This window comes from Pseudophryne corroboree, chromosome 7 (assembly GCF_028390025.1).
Source record: "Pseudophryne corroboree isolate aPseCor3 chromosome 7, aPseCor3.hap2, whole genome shotgun sequence".
Classification (NCBI taxonomy): Eukaryota; Metazoa; Chordata; class Amphibia; order Anura; family Myobatrachidae; genus Pseudophryne; species Pseudophryne corroboree.
This window is the reverse complement of record NC_086450.1, coordinates 156,943,351-156,961,867: the sequence shown is the minus strand read 5'-3', so window position 1 is coordinate 156,961,867 and position 18,517 is coordinate 156,943,351.

Genomic DNA, 18,517 nt, shown 5'->3' with positions numbered 1-18,517 from the left:
AAGTCTATGAATGCTGTATACGTATTAGCGCCAAAAGGGCAGGGGTAGGATACAGCGGCAGTAAGGAGATGCTGGGCTTTTAAAATACGATTTTACTCACCGGTAAATCTATTTCTCGTAGTCCGTAGTGGATGCTGGGGCTCCGTAAGGACCATGGGGAATAGCGGCTCCGCAGGAGACTGGGCACAACTAAAGAAAGCTTTAGGACTACCTGGTGTGCACTGGCTCCTCCCACTATGACCCTCCTCCAGACCTCAGTTAGGATACTGTGCCCGGAAGAGCTGACACAATAAGGAAGTATTTTGAATCCCGGGTAAGACTCATACCAGCCACACCAATCACACCGTATAACTCGTGATACTATACCCAGTTAACAGTATGAAATATAACTGAGCCTCTCAACAGATGGCTCAACAATAACCCTTTAGTTAGGCAATAACTATAAACAAGTATTGCAGACAATCCGCACTTGGGATGGGCGCCCAGCATCCACTACGGACTACGAGAAATAGATTTACCGGTGAGTAAAATCTTATTTTCTCTGACGTCCTAAGTGGATGCTGGGACTCCGTAAGGACCATGGGGATTATACCAAAGCTCCCAAACGGGCGGGAGAGTGCGGATGACTCTGCAGCACCGAATGAGCAAACTCCAGGTCCTCCTCAGCCAGGGTATCAAACTTGTAGACTCTTGCAAAAATGTTTGAACCCGACCAAGTAACAGCTCGGCAAATTTGTAAAGCCGAGACCCCTCGGGCAGCCGACCAAGAAGAGCCCACTTTCCTCGTGGAATGGGCTATTACAGATTTAGGGTGTGGCAGTCCAGCCGCAGAATGTGCAAGTTGAATCGTGCTACAGATCCAGCGAGCAATAGTCTGCTTAGAAGCAGGAGCACCCAGCTTGTTGGGTGCATACAGGATAAATAGCGAGTCAGTTTTCCTGACTCCAGCCATCCTGGAAACATATACTTTTCAGGGCCCTGACTACGTCCAGTAACTTGGAATCCTCCAAGTCCCAAGTAGCCGCAGGCACCACAATAGGTTGGTTCACATGAAAAACTGATACCACCTTAGGAAGGAATTGGGAACGAGTCCTCAATTCCGCCTTATCCATATAAAAAATCAGATAAGGGCTTTTGCATGACAAAGCCGCCAATTCTGATACACGCCTGGCCGACGCCAAGGCCCACAGCATGACCACTTTCCACGTGAAGTATTGTAGCTCCACGGATTTAAGTGGCTCAACCCAATGCGACTTCAGGAAATCCAACACCACGTTGAGATCCCACGGTGCCACTGGAGGCACAAACGGGGGCTGACTATGCAGCACTCCCTTAACAAAAGTCTGAACTTCAGGCAGTGAAGCCAGTTCTATTTTGGAAGAAAATCGATAGAGCCGAAATCTGGACCTTAATGGAACCCAATTTTAGGCCCATAGTCACCTCTGACTGTAGGAAGTGCAGAAATCGACCTAGCTGAAATTCCTCCTTTGGGGCCTTCCTGGCCTCACAGCACGCAACATATTTCCACCATATGCGGTGATAATGGTTTGCGTTCACTTCTTTCCTAGCTTTAATTAGCGTAGGGATAACTTCCTCTGGAATGCTCTTTTCCTTCAGGATCCGGCGTTCAACCGCCATGCCGTCAAACGCAGCCGCGGTACGTCTTGGAACAGACAGGCCCCCTGCTGCAGCAGGTCCTATCTGAGCGGCAGAGGCCATGGGTCCTCTGAGATCATTTCTTGGAGTTCTGGGTACCAAGCTCTTCTTGGCCAATCCGGAACAATGAGTATAGTTCTTACTCCTCTCCTTCTTATTATTCTCATTACCCTGGGTAAGAGAGGCAGAGAAGGGAACACATACACCGACTGGTACACCCACGGTGTTACCAGAGCGTCCACAGCTATCGCCTGAGGGTCCCGTGACCTGGCGCAATATCTTTGTAGCTTTTTGTTGAGGCGGGACGCCATCATGTCCACCTGTGGCCTTACCCAACGGTGTACAATCATTTGGAAGACTTCTGGATGAAGTCCCCACTCTCCCGGGTGGAGGTCGTGTCTGCTGAGAAAGTCTGCTTCTCAGTTGTCCACTCCGGGAATGAACACTGCTGGCCATGCTAACACATGATTTTCCGCCCATCGGAGAGTCCTTGTGGCTTCTGCCATCGCCATCCTGCTTCTTGTGCCGCCCTGTCGGTTTACATGAGCGACCGCCGTGATGTTGTCTGACTGGATCAGCACCGGCCGGTGTTGAAGCAGGGGTCTAGCCTGACTTATGGCATTGTAAATGGCCCTTAGTTCCAGAATATTTATGTGTAGGGAAGTCTCCTGACTTTTCCATAGTCCTTGGAAGTTTCTTCCCTGTGTGACTTCCCCCCAGCCTCGAAGGCTGGCATCTGTGGTCACCAGGACCCAGTCCTGTATGCCGAATCTGCGGCCCCCTAGAAGATGAGCACTCTGCAGCCACCACAACAGCGACACCCTGGCCCTTGGAGACAGGGTTATCCGCTGATGCATCTGAAGATGCGACCCGGACCACTTGTCCAACAGATCCCACTGGAAGATCCTTGCATGGGACCTGGCGAATGGAATTTCTTCGTAAGAAGCTACCATCTTTCCCAGGGTTTGCGTGCATTGATGCACCGACACCTGTATTTGTATTAGGAGGTCTCTGTCTAGAGACGACAACTCCTTGGACTTCTCCTCCGGGAGAAACCCTTTTTATCCAGTTCTGTGTCCAGAACCATACCCCGGAACAGTAGACGCGTCGTAGGAACCAGCTGCGACTTTGGAATATTCAGAATCCAGCCGTGCTGTTGTAGCACTTCCCGAGATAGTGCTACTCCGACGAACAAGTACTCCCTGGACCTCGCCTTTATAAGGAGATCGTCCAAGTACGGGATAATTATTTCGGCCATTACCTTGGTAAATACCCTCGGTGCCGGGGACAGACCAACGGCAACGTCTGGAATTCGTAATGACAATCCTGTACCACAATTTTGAGGTACTCCTGGTGAAGAGGGTAAATAGGGACATGCAGGTAAGCATCCTTGATGTCCAGTGATACCATGAAATTCTCCAGGCTTGCAATAATCGCCCTGAGCGATTCCATTTTGAACTTGAACCTTCGTATATAAGTGTTCAAGGATTTCAATTTTAGAATGGGTCTCACCGAACCGTCTGGTTTCGGTACCACAACATTTTGGAATAGTAACCCCGTCCTTGTTGAAGGAGGGGTACCTTGATTTCACCTGCTGGAAGTACAGCTTGTGAATTGCCGCCAGTACTACCTCCCTTTCTCCGAGGGCAGCAGGCAAGGCTGATGTGAGGTAATGGCGAGGGGGAGTCGCCTCGAACTCCAGCCTGTATCCCTGTGATACTACTTGCAGAACCTAGAGATCCACCTGTGGGCAAGCCCACTGGTCCCTGAAGTTCCCGAGACGCGCCCCCACCGCACCTGTCTCCACCTGTGGAGCCCCAGCGTCATGCGGTGGACTCAGAGGAAGCGGGGGAAGATTTTTGATCCTGGGAACTGGCTGTCTGGTGCAGCTTTTTCCTTCTTCCCTTGTCTCTGTGCAGAAAGGAAGCGCCTTTGACCCGCTTGCTTTTCTGAAGCCGAAAGGACTGTACCTGAAAATACGGTGCTTTCTTAGGCTGTGAGGAAACCTGAGGTAAAAATTTTTCCTTCCCAGCTGTTGCTGTGGATACGAGGTCCCAGAGACCATCCCCAAACAATTCCTCACCCTTATAAGGCAGAATCTCCATGTGCCTTTTAAAGGCAGCATCACCTGTCCACTGCCGGGTCTCTAATACCCTCCTGGCAGAATGGATATTGCATTAATTCTGGATGCCAGCCGGCAAATATCCCTCTAATATGCTCTTTAATATGCTCTATGTTAGCAAAATATTATCCCTGTTTAGGGTATTAATATTATCTGACAGGGTATCAGACCACGCTGCAGCAGCACTATTTATGCTGAGGCAATTGCAGGTCTCAGTATAGTACCTGAGTGTGTATATACAGACTTCAGGATAGCCTCCTGCTTTTTATCAGCAGGCTCCTTCAAAGTGGCCGTATCCTAAGACGGCAGTGCCACCTTTTTTGACAAACGTGTGAGCGCCTTATCCACCCTAGGGGATATCTCCCAACGTGACCTATCCTCTGGCGGGAAAGGGTACGCCAGCAGTAACTTTTTAGAAATTACCAGTTTCTTATCGGGGGAACCGACGCTTCTTTACACACTTCATTCACTCATCTGATGGGGGAACAAAACACTGGCTGCTTTTTCTCCCCAAAAATAAAACCCCTTTTATGTGGTACTTGGGTTCATGTCAGAAATGTGTAACACATTTTTCATTGCCGAGATCATGCAACGGATGTTCCTAGTGGATTGTGTATATGTCTCAATCTCGTCGACACTGGAGTCAGACTCCGTGTCGACATCTGTGTCTGCCATCTGAGGTAACGGGCGTTTTTTGAGCCCCTGATGGCCTTTGAGACGCCTGGGCAGGATCGGGCTGAGAATCAGGCTGTCCCACAGCTGTTACGTCATCCAGCCTTTTATGTAAGGAGTTGACATTGTCGGTTAATACCTTCCACCTATCCATCCACTCTGGTGGCGGCCCCACAGGGGGCGACATCACATTTATCGGCCTCTGCTCCGCCTCCACGTAACCTTCCTCATCCAACATGTCGACACAGCCGTACCGACACACCGCACACACACAGGGAATGCTCTGACTGAGGACAGGACCCCACAAAGTCCTTTGGGGAGACAGAGAGAGAGAGAGTATGCCAGCACACACCAGAGCGCTATATAATGCAGGGATTAACACTATAACTGAGTGATTTTTCCCCCAATAGCTGCTTGTATACACATATTGCGCCTAAATTTAGTGCCCCCCCTCTCTTTTTAACCCTTTGAGCCTGAAAACTACAGGGGAGAGCCTGGGGAGCTGTCTTCCAGCTGCACTGTGAAGAAAAAATGGCGCCAGTGTGCTGAGGGAGATAGCCCCGCCCCTTTTTCGGCTGACTTTTCTCCCGCTTTTTTCATGGATTCTGGCAGGGGTAATTTATCACATATATAGCCCTGGGACTATATATTGTGATGATTTGTCAGCCAAGGTGTATTATATTGCCCTCAGGGCGCCCCCCCCCCAGCGCCCTGCACCCATCAGTGACCGGAGTGTGAGGTGTGCATGAGGAGCAATGGCGCACAGCTGCAGTGCTGTGCGCTACCTTGTTGAAGACAGAAGTCTTCTGCCGCCGATTTTCCGGAACACTTCTTGCTTCTGGCTCTGTAAGGGGGCCGGCGGCGCGGCTCCGGGACCGAACATCGAGGTCGGGTCCTGTGGTCGATCCCTCTGGAGCTAATGGTGTCCAGTAGCCTAAGAAGCCCAAGCTACCACCAGTTAGGTAGGTTCGCTTCTTCTCCCCTTAGTCCCTCGCTGCAGTGAGTCTGTTGCCAGCAGATCTCACTGTAAAATAAAAACCTAAAATATACTTTCTTTCTAGGAGCTCAGGAGAGCCCCTAGTGTGCATCCAGCTCAGCCGGGCACAAGATTCTAACTGAGGTCTGGAGGAGGGTCATAGTGGGAGGAGCCAGTGCACACCAGGTAGTCCTAAAGCTTTCTTTAGTTGTGCCCAGTCTCCTGCGGAGCCGCTATTCCCCATGGTCCTTACGGAGGCCCAGCATCCACTTAGGACGTCAGAGAAAAGGGGGGAAGCTGCAAGTGAAAGTAGTTAGATAATTTATAACTGACAATCTGGTCTCTGCCTCCTTGTCCCCACCGCCTGCTCCCACCGACAGCCGGGTCCAGTGCCTTCACAATGTAGCTGACAGGTTCTGGGACTGGCGTATGCAAAGTAGTGGCAGCAGTGCAGTGCATGCGCAAAGCCCTGGCTTCTTTGGACCAGATCGGCTGCAATTCATAGAAGCTGGCTAGGGCTGAAAGGCAGGGAGTGGCTTCCTACAGGAAGCCAGCTCTCTGCTAAACGCAGCCCGGTCTGGCAGTCCCAAGAGGAGGATGCACCTCTCATTGTGGCTGCCTGTCCTGTGGGTGACTGGCAGGTAGGTATTCCAATAGGAAGTCATTGCCAGCCACAATGCAGTCTGCATCTGGCTCACTGAGTTGAGATGGCGGATTTTACTGGCGGGCCTGCAGTCCTGCAGCCCATAGGTAAAATCCACCACTGCTGAATGCTGTACATTCTGGTAAACTAATTGGCTTTTGACAAAAATGGAGCCCTAGTGTATTTTGTCATACAGTACTTACTGAATCTCCCAAAATGTCAGAGAGATTCCCTGAAATAGTGGCAATATACTTTATTACCTGAAGCATCTAGCACTCTCAGGGAGGCTGGACTGAGTGTGTGCAACAAAGTGATGATTCCATTATTCTCCATCCACCATGGAGAAAATACCGGGAGAAGACTATAAGGGGCGTGTGCTACAAAGAAGCATACATGAGTGACTGTGTGCCCAATGATGTGTGCTACTGGAGATGTCAGCTAACTTTTCAATGTGCAGTATGTGTGTGTTGCATTCAGTGGCAAATTTTACCTATGGGCTGCAGGACTGCATCCCCCCAGGTAAAATCCACCACCTCAGCACAGAGTCTAGAAGACTGTACTGGCTTCACTGTGACTGGCAGTGACTTCCTATTGGAAGTCCTACCTGCCAGTCACACACAATCAGTGGCGTCGGAATGGGGGGGAAAGGGGGGAGCTCGCCACCCCGCAAAAATGAGGGAGGCGCCTATCCACTATAGTAGAGGAGCGGCAAGCGGTCAGGTGAAATACCGCTGCCACACTTTACAGCCGACGTGTAGCAGCAGCTCTGTCTGAAGATTCCTCATCGCACTGCCGCACTGTGTGGTCCCGGACTCCCCCCCCCCATACTGGCTCTGCCTCCTTCCACAGTGGCTCCACTTCCTTCTCCCAGTGGTTCTAACTGCAAACCCCCCTGCAGCCATGGAGGATGTAACAGGAGGCGGGTGTAGACCAAGCCTGGCCCAACCTGCGCTCCCCTACCCTTCTTGCTCTGGCCAGCTCCCGGAGGCAATGTCCTCTCTGTCTCTCTCTCCTCCCTCTGTCTCTCTCTCTCTCCATTGTAACAGGGGGGAGGAGAAAAGTGGACGGTGAGACACAACTCTCTCTCCTCTCCTCCTGCTCTCCTCTCTCTCCTCCCTCTCTGTCTCTCTCCTCTCTTTCTCTCTTCCCTCTCTCTCTGTCTCACTCTCTCCCTCTCCCCTCCCTCTCTCTCTCTCCCCTCCCTCTCTCCGTCTCTCTCATCCCTCTCTCCATCTCTCTCTCCTCTCTCTGTCTCTCTCTCCCTCTCCAGACCAGGTGACATTGCAACGAGAGGGGGGGGGGGGGGAGAAGTGAACGGTGAGGCGCAACTCTCTCTCTCTCCTCCCGCTCTCCCCTCTCTGTCTCTCTCTTCTCCCTCTCTGTCTCTCTCGAGACCAGGTGACAGTGTAACGGGGGTGGGGTGGGGGGCTAGAAGAAGTGGACGATGATATGCAACTCTCTCTCTCCTTTCTCTCTCTCCTCTCTGTCTCTCCCTTTCTGTCTCCCTCTGTGTCTCCTCTCTCTCCAGACCAGGTGACAATGTAACGGGGGAGAGTGGATGGCGAGGCGCAACTCTCTCTCCTCCCTCTCTGTCTCCTCCCTCTCTGTCTCTCTCTCCAGACCAGGTGACAGTGTAACTGGGGGGAGAAGTGAACAGTGAGGCGCAACTCTCTCTCTCCTCCCTCTCTGTCTCTCTCTCCTCTCGCTCTCCTGTCTCTCTGTCTCTATCCTCTTTCTCCTCCATCTCTGTATCTATCCTCTCTCTACTCTGTCTCTCTCCTCTCGCTCCCCTCTCTCTCTTCTCTCATTCTGTCTCTATCCTCTCTCTCTCCTCCCTCTCTGGCTCTCTATCTCTCCTATCGCTATCCTCTCTCTCTCCTCTGTCTCTCTCTCCTTTCTCTCTATTTCCCAGACACTAACCATCTCTCTGTCCCCTCCCCACACTCCTCTCTTTGACACTGTCTGCCTCCAGGCCTGGCGACAGGGGGGGTACAAAGGGGACAACTTTACTGGGTCCTACAGTTCAGAGGGGCCCTGAAGAACAAGGGCACAAAAAACGGGGGCCAAAGTGCTTATTACTACTTTTTAAATTGTCCGCTCCCCCCGCCAATTAAGTAAAAAAATAAAACAGTTGCGCCTCACCGTCCACTTCTTCCCCCCCACCTGTTACACTGTCACCTAGTCTGGTCCTGCTTCGGCCCTTCCATGCTGTTTCCACACCGCGCAGCAGATCATCCTTGATCCTAGCAGGAAAATTGCCTCCCGCCGGGCATTCATGACAGCAGTGTGTGTTGATGCTACATCACGTCAGGACACTTGCCGGCCACCGCAACTCACCCATCGGCATTGGCGGATCCAGGGGGTGGCACTCGGGCCCGTGCCCCCCCTGTCGTTTCTGACTCTTTTTTTTTCAAAAGGAGAACAGCAGCAGCACTACTGCTATTTCCGTCAGTCAGATTTGATAAAAGAGCTGGCAGGCACTAGGATCCGCCGCGGCTCTAACAGCAAGTCCATGTGGTAACCAATGGGGAGGCTGGAGCTGCTGCAGCTCCAGCCTCCTCATGCTCACACCGCAACCTACCTCCCCCACTGCCAGCCGACCAGAGTCCAGCCCAGGCACGGGGTTCAAATGTCAGCATCAAGTAAGATTGTTACTTATGACGGCGCAGAAGGCTTCATTAGCCCTCACTGCACCGCACAGTTTCCCAGTGCTTCCTCCTCCACTTCCTTTACCACCATGCTAGGTGCAGTCACACTCAGCCTCAGCTTTGAGAAGGCGGCCCGTGTGATTGTGGCAGGGCTGTCCTGCAGATGTCTTATGCTGCTTGTTGGAGATCCAGCTGGCTGCTTCTGCTAATCAAAGATGGGCAGTTCGTGTCCGGCAGTGTGAGTCTCAGCGCAGTGCCAAAAACAAGGTATGCTGCACCTGCCACCACCAACAAAAAACTATAATAATTATATTGTGCTGGGGTGCATTTCAGGCTCCCATAACTAATGGAACAGGTGACCAACATTTCAAGGCCCAATCAGCCTTTTCATCAGGGTGAAACATTGGCAATAAACCAGGATGTGCTCCTACAGCCAAACATTACCTGATGGTGTATTCAGTGAGGTCACGCCCCCTGTGATACCACACCCCTTATCTGGGAGCACGCGTGCCTTAGGTGCATGTAAATATAACTATTACCGTTATCCTATCATGGTGCCCCCCCTTTCATTTTCTACTGGATCCGCCCCTGCCCAGTGGCAATGCTGAGACTGGACAGTTAAAATCCACCGCACAAAAGCGATCTGCCTGCTTTCCCGGCCGCCCACCTGCCACATTTACAGAGATGGGGAGAAGAACAGGAGGAACCCATCCTCCTGCACTAAGGTACAGCCTCAAAGTCACGCTGTGCCTGAGACATGACTGACAGCATCCAGCCCACACGCAGCAAGCTGACAGCAGTGACCTTCCCCGTCCATTTCACTAGAGGACTTGCCATACCCCCACCCTTTTTGCTCTGTGTATGGTCTCATGTTGCTTGTTACACACAGTGGGGGTCATTCAGACCTGATCGCACATTGCAGTTTTTTGTAGCCGTGCGATCGGGTCTGAACAGCGCATGCCTGGGGGCCGCAATGCGCATGCACTGGTCAGCGACGGCCGTCGGCGGGCAGCAATGAGAACAACTAATAAAGCGCTCGCAGCTGCAAATGCTAGAAAATTGACAGGAAGAGGCTGTCCGGGGAGTGTCAACTCACCGTTTTCTGGGAGTGTCGAAGCGAACGCAGGCGTGTCCAGCCATTTCCAGGGAGGGATCCTGACGTCCGCTCCAGGAAGGATCATCGCAGTGGCAGAGTAAGTCCTGAAATGTGCAGAAACTGCACAAACTTTTTGTTTGTGCAGCTCTGTGCACAAGCATTTGCAGTCCTGCACAGTGATTTCCCCCTCCCCTGTGGGCGGTGATTACCTGGTCGCAGCAGTGCAAAAAATATAGGGGTGTGGCCACAAAATAATGCCAATTCATATAATGGTGCACAGTTGTCTCCATTATTCAAATTACACCGCACAGTGGCGCCACTACACCAGGTAAAGCCCCTTTTTACACATTACGGCAGCAGCGTACTCTTTTTACACATTACGGCAGACAGCGTCCCCTTTTTTACACATTATGGCAGACAGAGTCCCCTTTTTTACACATTACGGCAGACAGCATCCTCTTTTTACACATTACGGCAGACAGCGTCCCCTTTTTTACACATTACAGCAGACAGCATCCCCTTTTTTACACGTTACGGCACACAGCATCCCCTTTTTACACATTACGGCAGACAGCGTCCCCCTTTTTACACATTACGGCAGACAGTGTCCCCTTTTTACACATTACGGCAGACAGCGTCCACCTTTTACACGTTACGGCAGGATAGATCCCCTTTTACACATTATGGCAGGCAGAGTCCCCCTTTAACACAGTATGGCAGGCAGATTCCCCCTTACACCCCCCTACCCTTAGAGTGTAGTGTAGTGAAGTGTACTGTAGTGTAATATAGTGTAGTGTAGTATAGTGTAGTTAGTGTAGAATAGTATAGTGTAGTGTAGTGTAGTGTAGTGTAGTGTAGTGTAGTGTAGTGTAGTCACTTACGTGCTGTTGTCGGCTCCTGACTCCTCCTGTCCACTTCACCGAACTCAGCCGCAGCGGCGGCTTAAGCTGTACACAGGCAGGCGGGCGGACGGGCGGCGGCTTCACCGGGACACGGGCGGGCGGGTGGGTGGCGGCTTCAGCAGCAGGAGTCTTGTGGGTGGCAGCTGCTTCAGCCGGATGCAGGTGGCGCCTCCGCCGTCAGCAGGACGCAGGCGGCGCCCCGCCCTAAACAGTTAATCTGCTGCAGTGCGGGTGTGATGCTCGATGGTGCGCCCTCAGTGCATTTGTGCTGTGGGCAAGGCACCATCGGCACACACCTAGTTATGGCTCTGATCACCTTTGTATGTTTGCCCCTTCCTTTTAGAATATAAGATCTCATGAGCAGATCCATAGCCCCTCATTTGTTTTTACTTCTCTTACTTAGACTACTTTCTACTCCAAACTCCCTGCAAAAGCACCTAAACCTTGGTTTCTGCCTGCCTTTTGCTTATTTCAGTGTCGTGTCCGCTGATGCAGTAATGTTTATATACCATACACTTGTCCTTCATTGTCTTCTGTTGTAAGTCACTGTTTTTCTTGCTTTGCCCATTTAGTTATGCGCTGTGGAACCCTTGTGGCACCATATAAATTAATTATAATAATAATAAGGCTCATTCAATTGATCATCATTTTTGGAGGAGTCTCCATCTTTAAATTGCCTTTACAATCATGAATTTACAAAAAAGTGACCGATTCATCTACAAATGTAAAAGCTGGTGACTGGCTCATGTTACAGACATCTCTAAGCACTGTTAGAAATTTGCTTTTAGTTTATAAATTCCTTATAAAAACGGTTACACAAGTAGTGGATTTTTTTTTTTTAACGGTGGTCATGGCTAAGTGGATTGTAAATCTTATAAATGATCTGCAGATTTAACTTTTGAAGTTTGCAGTCACTTTCTTCTTTTACATATTTATCTAATTAATGATGTTTCCATGTGTAACTTGTATCTTATGCCTCTGAATCTCAGCATGGTGGCTGATCTACTCAGGTAACAAATCAGCTAATGATTATATTCTGGTTACAATCTGGGTTTGTATATTGCTTTCACCATGGTTACAAGTTACCGTGACAACTTTGCTCCCAGTACTGTTGCTTTTTAATACTGATTGAATTGCAGGGTTGCAAGTAGCTTTCCTCTCACTTACACATGAACTGAACATGATGAACTTTAAAAAAGAGCTCGAGTGAAAATCAGCTATTAAAGGGCATCAACACTCAAGAATGACTGTGCCAATGTAAACTCATAATGCCGAGTACAACTGCCAGATTGACCAAAGGGGCCCATACATCAGCAATCAATTGGGCAATTTGCCAATTTGCAGACAATTGTGCAAATAAACCTGCACTGTATGGGGTTCCCAGATCGCAGATTTCGGTCACAAATTGATTGGGGTTGTTAAATCAAGTTTTCACCATGTTTAATTTCACAGGTCAATTGGGGCTGTAGATTGCTAGTGTATGGGCAACAATCAGCAGATCTGCAGACTATTTCTTGTAAACTGATGAGTCGTTCAAGATTGGCAAATCTGTTTAAATGAAGGGGGGTACACACCTAGAGATGTGTGCTGAACAATCTATCACAGGACGCTCAGCACACATCTCTCCCCCGGCTCAACACTCAGCGCGATGTGTGCTGCGCGAGGGGGCGCTCACTTCACACACAGCGCTGAAGTCAGCAACCTGCTTGCTTGAGCCTGCGTTCAGGCTCACTCTAGCACCGGCGATAGCGGCTGTCGCTGGGGTGCATACACACGAGAGATCCGTACTTAATTTCTAAGAAATCTAGTCAGATTGCTTCGATTTTAAGCACGGATCTCTCTGTGTGTAACCCCTTTAAAATGATCCGCAAATCACTGAAAAATATCTGTAATGTATGGACATTGGGAATAATTCAGATCTGATTGCAGCAGCAAATTTGTTAGCAGCGGGGAGAAACCATGGCCCTCATTCCGATTTGTTCGCTCGCTAGGTGCTTTTAGCAGCATTGCACACGCTAGGCCGCCGCCCTCTGGGAGTGTATCTTAGCTTCGCAGAATAGCGATCGAACGATTAGCAGAACTGCTACTAAATAATTATTTGCAGATTCTGAGGAGGTCCAGACCTACTCACAGATTGCGATCAGCTCAGTCCGTTTAGTTCCTGGTTTGACGTCACAAACACGCCCTGCGTTCAGCCAGCCACTCCCCGTTTCTCTAGACACTCCCGCGTTTTTCCCTGACACACCTGCGTTTTTTAGCCAACGCCGTGAAAACGCTGAGTTGCCGCCCAGAAATGTCCCTTTCCTGTCAATCATTTACCGAACAGCAGTGCGACTGAAAAGCGTTGTACGAACACCAGCAAATCTACTAAGTTTTGTGTTAAATAATTTAGCGCATGCGTGCTGTGTACCATGCGCATGCGCAGTTAGCAACAAATTGCAGCATAGCGAAAATCGGCAACAAGCGGACAACTCGGAATGACCCCCCATGTGCACTGCAGGGGGGGGCAGATATAACATGTGCGGAGAGAGTTAGATTTTGGGTGGGGTGTTTAATATGAAATCAAAAATTGAAATCTGCAAATGTTATATCTGCCCCCTGCAGTGCACAAGGGCCCTCATTCCGAGTTGTTCGCTCATTGCCGATTTTCTCTATATTGCGATTAGTTGCTTACTGCACATGCGCAATGTTCGCAGAGCGCATGGGCTTAGTTATTTTACTCAAAAGTTAGGTATTTTACTCACGGCTTTATGAGGATTTTTCTTCGTTCTGGTGATCGGAGTGTGATTGACAGGAAGTGGGTGTTTCTGGGCGGAAACTGGCCGTTTTATGGGTGTGTGTGAAAAAACTAGAGATGTGCACTTGAAATTTTTCGGGTTTTGTGTTTTGGTTTTGGGTTCGGTTCCGCGGCCGTGTTTTGGGTTCGACCGCGTTTTGGCAAAACCTCACCGAATTTTTTTTGTCGGATTCGGGTGTGTTTTGGATTCGGGTGTTTTTTTCAAAAAACACTAAAAAACAGCTTAAATCATAGAATTTGGGGGTCATTTTGACCCCAAAGTATTATTAACCTCAAAAACCATAATTTCCACTCATTTTCAGTCTATTCTGAATACCTCACACCTCACAATATTATTTTTAGTCCTAAAATTTGCACCGAGGTCGCTGGATGACTAAGCTAAGCGACCCTAGTGGCCGACACAAACACCTGGCCCATCTAGGAGTGGCACTGCAGTGTCACGCAGGATGGCCCTTCCAAAAAACACTCCCCAAACAGCACATGACGCAAAGAAAAAAAGAGGCGCAATGAGGTAGCTGTGTGAGTAAGATAAGCGACCCTAGTGGCCGACACAAACACCTGGCCCATCTAGGAGTGGCACTGCAGTGTCACGCAGGATGGCCCTTCCAAAAAACCCTCCCCAAACAGCACATGACGCAAAGAAAAAAAGAGGCGCAATGAGGTAGCTGTGTGAGTAAGATAAGCGACCCTAGTGGCCGACACAAACACCTGGCCCATCTAGGAGTGGCACTGCAGTGTCACGCAGGATGGCCCTTCCAAAAAACACTCCCCAAACAGCACATGACGCAAAGAAAAAAAGAGGCGCAATGAGGTAGCTGTGTGAGTAAGATAAGCGACCCTAGTGGCCGACACAAACACCTGGCCCATCTAGGAGTGGCACTGCAGTGTCACGCAGGATGGCCCTTCCAAAAAACACTCCCCAAACAGCACATGACGCAAAGAAAAAAAGAGGCGCAATGAGGTAGCTGTGTGAGTAAGATAAGCGACCCTAGTGGCCGACACAAACACCTGGCCCATCTAGGAGTGGCACTGCAGTGTCACGCAGGATGGCCCTTCCAAAAAACACTCCCCAAACAGCACATGACGCAAAGAAAAAAAGAGGCGCAATGAGGTAGCTGTGTGAGTAAGATAAGCGACCCTAGTGGCCGACACAAACACCTGGCCCATCTAGGAGTGGCACTGCAGTGTCACGCAGGATGGCCCTTCCAAAAAACACTCCCCAAACAGCACATGACGCAAAGAAAAAAAGAGGCGCAATGAGGTAGCTGTGTGAGTAAGATAAGCGACCCTAGTGGCCGACACAAACACCTGGCCCATCTAGGAGTGGCACTGCAGTGTCACGCAGGATGGCCCTTCCAAAAAACAGTCCCCAAACAGCACATGACGCAAAGAAGAAAAAAAGAAAAAAGAGGTGCAAGATGGAATTGTCCTTGGGCCCTCCCACCCACCCTTATGTTGTATAAACAGGACATGCACACTTTAACCAACCCATCATTTCAGTGACAGGGTCTGCCACACGACTGTGACTGAAATGACGGGTTGGTTTGGACCCCCACCAAAAAAGAAGCAATTAATCTCTCCTTGCACAAACTGGCTCTACAGAGGCAAGATGTCCACCTCATCATCATCCTCCGATATATCACCGTGTACATCCCCCTCCTCACAGATTATCAATTCGTCCCCACTGGAATCCACCATCTCAGCTCCCTGTGTACTTTGTGGAGGCAATTGCTGCTGGTCAATGTCTCCACGGAGGAATTGATTATAATTCATTTTAATGAACATCATCTTCTCCACATTTTCTGGAAGTAACCTCGTACGCCGATTGCTGACAAGGTGAGCGGCGGCACTAAACACTCTGTCGGAGTACACACTTGTGGGAGGGCAACTTAGGTAGAATAAAGCCAGTTTGTGCAAGGGCCTCCAAATTGCCTCTTTTTCCTGCCAGTATAAGTACGGACTGTGTGACGTGCCTACTTGGATGCGGTCACTCATATAATCCTCCACCATTCTTTCAATGGGGAGAGAATCATATGCAGTGACAGTAGACGACATGTCCGTAATCGTTGGCAGGTCCTTCAGTCCGGACCAGATGTCAGCATCAGCAGTCGCTCCAGACTGCCCTGCATCACCGCCAGCGGGTGGGCTCGGAATTCTGAGCCTTTTCCTCGCACCCCCAGTTGCGGGAGAATGTGAAGGAGGAGATGTTGACAGGTCGCGTTCCGCTTGACTTGACAATTTTCTCACCAGCAGGTCTTTGAACCCCAGCAGACTTGTGTCTGCCGGAAAGAGAGATCCAAGGTAGGTTTTAAATCTAGGATCGAGCACGGTGGCCAAAATGTAGTGCTCTGATTTCAACAGATTGACCACCCGTGAATCCTTGTTAAGCGAATTAAGGGCTCCATCCACAAGTTCCACATGCCTAGCGGAATCGCTCCGTGTTAGCTCCTCCAATGTCTCCAGCTTCTTCTGCAAAAGCCTGATGAGGGGAATGACCTGACTCAGGCTGGCAGTGTCTGAACTGACTTCACGTGTGGCAAGTTCAAAGGGCATCAGAACCTTGCACAACGTTGAAATCATTCTCCACTGCGCTTGAGACAGGTGCATTCCACCTCCTATATCGTGCTGAATTGTATAGGCTTGAATGGCCTTTTGCTGCTCCTCCAACCTCTGAAGCATATATAGGGTTGAATTCCACCTCGTTACCACTTCTTGCTTCAGATGATGGCAGGGCAGGTTCAGGCGTTTTTGGTGTTGCTCCAGTCTTCTGTACGTGGTGCCTGTACGCCGAAAGTGTCCCGCAATTCTTCTGGCCACCGACAGCATCTCTTGCACGCCCCTGTCATTTTTAAAAAAATTCTGCACCACCAAATTCAAGGTATGTGCAAAACATGGGACGTGCTGGAATTTGCCCATATTTAATGCACACACAATATTGCTGGCGTTGTCCGATGCCACAAATCCACAGGAGAGTCCAATTGGGGTAAGCCATTCCGCGATGATCTTCCTCAGTTGCCGTAAGAGGTTTTCAGCTGTGTGCGTATTCTGGAAACCGGTGATACAAAGCGTAGCCTGCCTAGGAAAGAGTTGGCGTTTGCGAGATGCTGCTACTGGTGCCGCCGCTGCTGTTCTTGCGGCGGGAGTCCATACATCTACCCAGTGGGCTGTCACAGTCATATAGTCCTAACCCTGCCCTGCTCCACTTGTCCACATGTCCGTGGTTAAGTGGACATTGGGTACAACTGCATTTTTTAGGACACTGGTGAGTCTTTTTCTGACATCCGTGTACATTCTCGGTATCGCCTGCCTAGAGAAGTGGAACCTAGATGGTATTTGGTAACGGGGGCACACTACCTCAAGAAATTGTCTAGTTCCCTGTGAACTAACGGCGGATACCGGACGCACGTCTAACACCAACATAGTTGTCAAGGCCTCAGTTATCCGCTTTGCAGCAGGATGACTGCTGTGATATTTCATCTTCCTCGCAAAGGACTGTTGGACAGTCAATTGCTTGGTGGAAGTAGTAAAAGTGGTCTTACGATTTCCCCTCTGGGATGACCATCGACTCCCAGCAGCAACAACAGCAGCGCCAGCAGCAGTAGGCGTTACATGCAAGGATGCATCGGAGGAATCCCAGGCAGGAGAGGAATCGTCAGAATTGCCAGTGACATGGCCTGCAGGACTATTGGCATTCCTGGGGAAGGAGGAAATTGACACTGAGGGAGTTGGTGGGGTGGTTTGCGTGAGCTTGGTTACAAGAGGAAGGGATTTACTGGTCAGTGGACTGCTTCCGCTGTCGCCCAAAGTTTTTGAACTTGTCACTGACTTATTATGAATGCGCTGCAGGTGACGTATAAGGGAGGATGTTCCGAGGTGGTTAACGTCCTTACCCCTACTTATTACAGCTTGACAAAGGCAACACACGGCTTGACAAATGTTGTCCGCATTTCTGTTGAAATACTTCCACACCGAAGAGCTGATTTTTTTGGTATTTTCACCAGGCATGTCAACGGCCATATTCCTCCCACGGACAACAGGTGTCTCCCCGGGTGCCTGACTTAAACAAACCACCTCACCATCAGAATCCTCCTTGTCAATTTCCTCCCCAGCGCCAGCAACACCCATATCCTCCTCATCCTGGTGTACTTCAACACTGACATCTTCAATCTGACTATCAGGAACTGGACTGCGGGTGCTCCTTCCAGCACTTGCAGGGGGCGTGCAAATGGTGGAAGGCGCATGCTCTTCACGTCCAGTGTTGGGAAGGTCAGGCATCGCAACCGACACAATTGGACTCTCCTTGTGGATTTGGGATTTCGAAGAACGCACAGTTCTTTGCAGTGCTTTTGCCAGCTTGAGTCTTTTCATTTTTCTAGCGAGAGGCTGAGTGCTTCCATCCTCATGTGAAGCTGAACCACTAGCCATGAACATAGGCCAGGGCCTCAGCCGTTCCTTGCCACTCCGTGTGGTAAATGGCATATTGGCAAGTTTACGCTTCTCCTCCGACAATTTTATTTTAGATTTTGGAGTCCTTTTTTTACTGATATTTGGTGTTTTGGATTGTACATGCTCTGTACTATGACATTGGGCATCGGCCTTGGCAGACGACGTTGCTGGCATTTCATCGTCTCGGCCATGACTAGTGGCAGCAGCTTCAGCACGAGGTGGAAGTGGATCTTGATCTTTCCCTAATTTTGGAACCTCAACATTTTTGTTCTCCATATTTTAATAGGCACAACTAAAAGGCACCTCAGGTAAACAATGGAGATGGATGGATACTAGTATACTTATGGATGGACGAGCGACTGCCGACACAGAGGTAGCTACAGCCGTGGACTACCGTACTGTTTCTGCTGCTAATATAGACTGGATGATAATGAGATGAAATTAATATATATATATATATATATAATATCACTAGTACTGCAGCCGGACAGGTATATATATTTATTATGTAATGACTGATGACGGACCTGCTGGACACTGTCAGCTCAGCAGCACCGCA